This window comes from Tachyglossus aculeatus, chromosome 16 (genome assembly GCF_015852505.1).
Source record: "Tachyglossus aculeatus isolate mTacAcu1 chromosome 16, mTacAcu1.pri, whole genome shotgun sequence".
NCBI classification, from domain to species: Eukaryota; Metazoa; Chordata; class Mammalia; order Monotremata; family Tachyglossidae; genus Tachyglossus; species Tachyglossus aculeatus.
The window spans coordinates 3,282,821-3,289,989 of NC_052081.1; positions in this window are offsets into that span (position 1 = coordinate 3,282,821).

Here is a 7,169-nt window from a genome sequence, read left to right on the forward strand (position 1 = left end):
CTGGGGGCGGGGGGGGGAAGGGGGTGTTTTTCTTCATCCCAAGGGTGGATAGTCTCCCCCAAAAGATAACACTCTGTGATACACGCCTGCCCACCCCTCGGTTTGATTTGGGGTACAGTCCCAAGAGGAAGGTGGATGGGGTGTCCCGCCTCCCCCCAAGTTTACTCTGTGGTACAGTCTGGGGTGGGGGACGATTGGATGGTTGTGTGTCCCCCCAGATTCACTCTGTGGTACGGTCCTCGGAAGACGATGGATGGGTTCCACCGTGAGTCTCTCTGTGGTACAGTCCGGGGCGGGGGGGATGGGTGGTTCCCCCCCTCAGGTTCACTCTGTGGTACGGTCCCTGGAAGATGATGGCTGGGTTCTACCATAGTTCTCTCTGTGGTACAGTCCGGGGCGGGGGGAGATGGATGGTTCCCCCCCTCAGGTTCACTCAGTGGTACGGTCCCTCAAAGACGATGGATGGGTTCTACCCTGGTTCGCTTTGTGGTACTGTCCGGGGGCGGGGGAGTGGATGGTTCTCCCCTCAGGTTCACTCTGTGGTACGGTCCTTGGAAGACCATGGATGGGTTCCACCCTGGTTCTCTCTGTGGTATAGTCCGGGGCGGGGGAGGGGGATGGATGGTTCTCCCCTCAGGTTTACTCTGTGGTACGGTCCCTGGAAGAAGTTGGCTGGATTCCACCTTGGGTCTCTGTGGTACAGTCCGGGGCTGGTGGGATGGATGGTTCCCCCCAGGTTCACTCTGTGGTACGGTCCCTAGAAGATGATGGCTGGGTTCCACCCTAGGTCTCTCTGTGGTACAGTCCGGGGCGGGGGGATCGGTGGTTCCCCCCAGGTTCACTCTGTGGTACGGTCCCTAGAAGACGATGGATGGGTTCCACCTTGGGTCTCTCTGTGGTACAGTCCGGGGCGGGGGGGGGGGATGGATGGTTCCCCCATCAGGTTTACTCTGTGGTACGGTCTGTGGAAGATGATGGATAGGTTCCACCCTGGGTCTCTGTGGTACAGTCCAGAGCGGGGGGGTGGATGGTTCCCCCCGAGGTTCATTCTGTGGTACGGCCCCCGGAAGACGATGGATGGGTTCTACCCTGGGTCTCTCTGTGGTACAGTCCGGGGCGGGGGGGGGGGGGGTGGATGTTTCACCCCGAGATTCATTCTGTGGTACGGCCCCTGGAAGACGATGGATGGGTTCCACCGTGGGTCTCTCTGTGGTACAGTCCGGAGCGGGGGAGGTTGGACGGTGGCCTCCCTCCCCTCCCCATTCACTCTGTGGTACCGTCCCAGGAGGAAAGTGGCTGGGTTCCACTTCGGGTCACTCTGTGGTACGGCCCTAGTACGGCCCAGTTCCCCCCACAAGTTCACTTATTGGTATGGTCCGGGGGAGGGATTGAATGATGTTTGCCTCCCCGTTCATTCTGTGGTTTGTTCATGGGCGGGGGGATGTTGGGTAGGGTTCCCCCTTCAGGTTCACTCAATGGTATGGCCCTGGGGGGTTGGACTCGTTGCCCCCTCCAGGTTCACTCAGTGGTATGGTCCGGGGGGGGGTTGGATGGTGTTTCTCCCCCGCCCCCGGTTCATTTTGTGGTTTAGTCCGGGGCGGGGGGAGGTGTTGGGCGGGTTTCCCCTTTCAGGGTCACTCAATGGTATGGCCCGTGGCGGGGGAGGAGGGTTGGACGGTTTTCCCCCCTCCACTTTCACTCAGTGGTATGGCCCGGTGGGGGGGGAGGTTGTTGGATGGTGTCCGCCCCCCCCCCCCCGTTCCCTCTGTGGTACGGTCCGGCGTTGGGGGCGATGTTGGACGGTTTCCTCCCCAGCTTCACTCTATGGTATGGTCCGGGGTGGGGGGGGGCAGGGTTGGATGGTGTTCCCCCTCAGGTTGACTCAATGGTATGATCCGGGGGGGGTGTTAGGTGGTGTTTTTTCTCCCACCCCCCATTGTTCACCCTGGGGTGCTGTCCAAGCAGGACGGTGGCAGGGTTCCACCCCTGTTCACTCTGTGGTACGGTCCTGGGGGGGGGGGGATGTTGGACGGTTCCCCCCGCAAGTCCACACGCAGTGGTAGGGGCCAGGCCCCTCCAGAAACGCACACACCTCCCCCCGGATTGAGGTGGGGGGGGGTCCGGCCACCATCCGCCACCAAAGCCGCAAAGGCCTTAATTCTGGCGGGGCCAAGCAGCCCCCCCCCCCAGGGGCCCTCACTTCTGGTGGGACCCTCAGCGACTCCCACTTCCGGTGGGGCCATGCAGACCCCCTCAGTGGGCCTCACTTCTGGTGGGGCCAAGCAGACCCCCCCCCCTCCCCAGGGGCCCTCCCATCCGGTGGGACCCTCATAGGCCCCCCCCAACTTCTGATGGGGCCTCGCAGGCCCCCAGAGGCTCGCACTTCCGGTGGGGCCTCGGAGACCCCCCCCCAAGGACCCTCAGTGGCCCTCACTTCCGGTGGGGCCAAGCAGACCCCCCCATTGGCCCCCACTTCCGGTGGGGCCAAGCAGACCCCCTCAGTGGTCCCCACTTCCGGTGGGGCTAAGCAGACCCCCCCCCAAGGGCCCTCACTTCCGGTGGGACCCTCAGCGGCCCACACTTCCGGTGGGGTCTCAGACCCCCCCAAGGGGCCCCCACTTCCGGTGAGGCCAAGCAGACCACCTCAGTGGTCCCCACTTCTGGTGGGGCCAAGCAGACCCACCCCCAGGGGCCCTCACTTCCGGTGGAGCCTAGTAGACCCCCAGCAGCCCACACTTACAGTAGGGCCTAGCAGACCCACCCCAGGGACCCCCATTTCCGGTGGGGCCAAGCAGACCCCTTCAGTAGTCCCCAAGTCCGGTGGGGCCAAGCAGAACCTCAGTGGCCCTCACTTGTGGTGGGACCCTCAGCGGCCCACACTTCCGGTGGGGTCTCAGAGACCCCCTCACCCCCTCAAGGGACCCCCACTTCTGGTGAGGCCAAGGAGACCACCTCAGTAGTCCCCATTTCTGGTGGGGCCAAGCCGAACCCCTCCCCCCCCCACCAGGGACCCTCACTTGTGGTGGGACCCTCAGCGGCCCACATGTCCAGTGGAGCCAAGCAGACCCTTAAAGGTCCTCAATTGTGGTGGGACCCTCAGTGGTCCACACTTCCGGTGGGGTCTCAGAGACCCCCTCCCCCCCTCAAGGGACCCCCACTTCCAGTGAGGCCAAGGAGACCACCTCAGTAGTCCCCATTTCTGGTGGGGCCAAGAAGACCCCCTCAGTAGTCCCCAAGTCCGGTGGGGCCAAGCAGAACCTCAGTGGCCCTCACTTGTGGTGGGACCCTCAGCGGCCCACACTTCCGGTGGGGTCTCAGAGACCCCCTCACCCCCTCAAGGGACCCACACTTCTGGTGAGGCCAAGAAGACCACCTCAGTAGTCCCCATTTCTGGTGGGGCCAAGCAGACCCCCCCCCCCCCCCCCCCCCAGGGACTCTCACTTGTGGTGGGACCCTCAGCGGCCCACATGTCCAGTGGAGCCAAGCAGACCCTTAAAGGTCCTCACTTGTGGTGGGACCCTCAGCTGCCCACACTTCCAGTGGGGTCTCGGAGACCACCCCCTTCAAGGGCCCCCCACTTCCGGTGGGGCCAAGCAGACCCCCCTCAGTGGTCCCCACTTCCGGTGAGGCCAAGCAGACCCTCAGTGGCCCTCACTTGTGGTGGGACCCTCAGTGGCCCACATGTCCAGTGGAGCCAAGCAGACCCTTAAAGGTCCTCACTTGTGGTGGGACCCTCAGCTGCCCACACTTCCCGTGGAGTCTCGGAGACCACCCCTCTCAAGGGGCCCCCACTTCCGGTGGGGCCAAGCAGACCCCCCTCAGTGGTCCCCACTTCCGGTGAGGTCAAGCAGACCCTCAGTGGCCCTCACTTGTGGTGGGACCCTCAGCGGCCCACACTTCCAGGGGAGCCAAGCAGACCCTTAATGGCCCTCACTTGTGGTGGGACCCTCAGCGGCCCACACTTCCAGGGGAGCCAAGCAGACCCTTAATGGCCCTCACTTCCAGTGGGGCTCTGGAGACCCCCACCACCAGCAAAGAGGCCCAACTCGGGTCCCAGACGCCCTACCACCTTTGCCTTCCAAGAAGCCAACCCCCTGCCGCCAACCACGGATTTTATCACCATTTCAGGGGGACGTGAGGCCGGGTGGGGGCCGAATTCCCACCCCGGAGGCCTGCAGCTTTATAAAAGTTTAAATAAAGAAATAAATGAATGTCGAGCTCCTTTTATATATACATACACACAATAACCACCCCTCCCTGTAAGACAGATCCCTGTTAGCTCGGAGGGATGGACTAGGGTCAATCTGTCAGTTGGACCGCAAGCCTCCCCTCTTGAATTTCTGGATTCTTTCTAACGGCCTCAAATTCAATAAAGTAAAGTTTATTCGTAGAAGAATCATCGTCACCCATCTTTTGGCCGCAGTCTGTACAGGGCCACGTTCATTCATTTGATCGTGTTTATTGAGCGCTTTCTGTGTGCAGAGCACTGTACTAAGCGCTTGGGAGAGTACATTTTAATGACAGGCACACCAGAGAAGCAGCGTGGCTCAGTGGAAAGAGCTCGGGCTTTGGAGTCAAGAGGTCGTGGGTTCAAATCCCAGCTTCGCCACTTGTCAGCTGTGTGACTTTGGCAAGTCACTTAACTTCTCTGGGCCTCAGTTCCCTCATCTGTAAAATGGGGATGAAGACTGTGAGCCCCACTTGGGACAACCTGATTATCTTGTATCTACCCCAGCGCTTAGAACGGTGCTTTGGACATAGTAAGCGCTTAACAAATACCAACATTATTATTATTATTATTATTATTGCTGCCCACAGCAAGGTCACAAATTAGATGGGGAGACAGATATTAATACAAACAAATAACATATATTTAAAAAATGACACATTAAGCACTTACTATGTGCCAAGCACCGTTCTAAGCGCTGGGGTAGATACAAGATAATCAGGTTGGACACAGTCCCTGTCCCACATGGGGCTCACAGTCTCAATCCCCATTTTCCAGATGAGGAGACTGAGGCCCAGAGAAGTGACTTGCCCAAGGTGACCCAGCTGACAAGTGGCAGAGTCGGGATTAGAACCCAGGTCCTTCCGACTTCAAGGCCCAAATTCTGCCCGCTACGTCATGCTACTCTACAGATATAAAATCCCGGCTCTGCCAATTGTCAGCTGGGTGACTCTGGGCAAGTCACTTAACTTCTCTGTGCCTCAGTTCCCTCATCTGTCAAATGGGGATGAAGACTGGGAGCCCCCCCGTGGGACCACCTGATCACCTTGTTACCTCCCCAGCGCTTAGAATAGTGCTTGGCACATAGTAAGCGTTTAATAAATGCCATCATTATGATTATTATCCACATGTGCTGAGGGGATGGGAGGGAAGATGAATGAAGGAGCAAGTCCGGGCGACGCAGAAGGGAGTGGGAGAAGAGGAAAAGGGAGGTTTAGTCAGGGAAGGCCTCTGGGAGGAGATGGGCCTTCAGGAAGGCTTTGAAGCAGGGGATAGCGGTGGTCCGGGGGATCATCATCATCATCATCATCATCATCATCAATCGTATTTATTGAGGATCTGAGGAGGGAGGGCATTCCGGGCCAGAGGTAGGACGTGGGCGAGAGGTAGGAGGAGAGATGGACGAGATGGAGGCCCAGGGAGGAGGTTGGCATTAGAGGAATGCCAACCATCGCAGCGTGGCTCAGTGGAAAGGGCCCGGGCTTTGGAGTCAGAGTCCAAGGGTGCAAATCCCTGCTCAGCCAACTGTCAGCTGTGTGACTTTGGGCAAGTCACTTCACTTCTCTGAGCCTCAGTTCCCTCATCTGTCAAATGGGGATGAAGACTGTGAGCCCCCCGTGGGACAACCTGATCACCTTGTAACCTCCCCAGCGCTTAGAACGGTGCTTTGCACATAGTAAGCGCTTAACAAATGCCATCATCATCATCATCATCATAGTAAGCGCTTAATAAATGCCATGACAACCTGATCACCTTGTAACCTCCCTAGCGCTTAGAACAGTGCTTCTTCGCATATAGTAAGCGCTTAACAAATGCCATCATCATCATAGTAAGCGCTTAATAAATGCCATGACAACCTGATCACTTTGTAACCTCCCCAGTGCTTAGAACAGTGCTTTGCACATAGTAAGTGCTTAACATATGCATCATCATTATCATAGTAAATGCTTAATAAATGCCATGACAACCTGATCAACTTGTAACCTCCCTAGCGATTAGAAAAGTGCTTCTTCACATAGTAAGTGCTTAACAAATGCCATCATCATCATCATCATCATAGTAAGCGCTTAATAAATGCCATGACAACCTGATCACCTTGTAACCTCCCTAGCGCTTAGAACAGTACTTTGCACATAGTAAGCACTTAATAAATGTCATTATTATTATTATTATTAAATTGTTAAGCGCTGTATAAATAACGTTTTTTTAAAAAGGAGGGGGGGTCAGGGTATGGTGAGGGGAGTGGGGGCGGGGCTTGGGGAGTGGGCGGGGCTAGAGAGGGCTAATAATAATAATAATAACGATGGCATTTATTAAGTGCTTACTATGTGCAAAGCACCGTACTAAGCCCTGGATAGGAAGAGCGGGGGGTTGGGGCGGGGCTTGAGGAGAGGGGGCGGGGCTACGCGAGGGCCAATAGGAGGAGGGGAGGGGCTAGGTGAGGGCCAATAGCAGATGGGTGGGCGGGGCTTAAGGCGAAGGGGCGGGACGAGGGGAGGGCCAATGAGGGAGGGCGGGGCTTGAGGAGAAAGGGCGGGGCTATGGGAGGGCCAATAGGAGGAGGGGAGGGGAGGGGCTTGAGGAGAAGGGGCGGGGCCGCGGGAGGGCAAATAGGAGGAGGGGGCGGGGCTTGAGGTGTGGGATGGGCGGTGCTAAGGGAGGGCCAATAGGAGGAGGAGGGGCGGGGCTAGGGGAGGTCCAATAGGAGATGGATGGGCGGCACTTAAGGGGAAGGGGCGGGGCTGGGGAGGGCCAATAGGAGGAGGGGGCGGGGCTTGAGGTGTGGGGTGGGCGGTGCTAGGGGAGGGCCAATAGGAGGAGGAGGGGCGGTGCTAGGGGAGGGCCAATAGGCGATGGATGGGCGGGGCTTAAGGGGAAGGGGCAGGGCTGGGGAGGGCCAATAGGAGGTGGAGGGGAGGGGCTGGAGAGAGAAGAGGCGGGG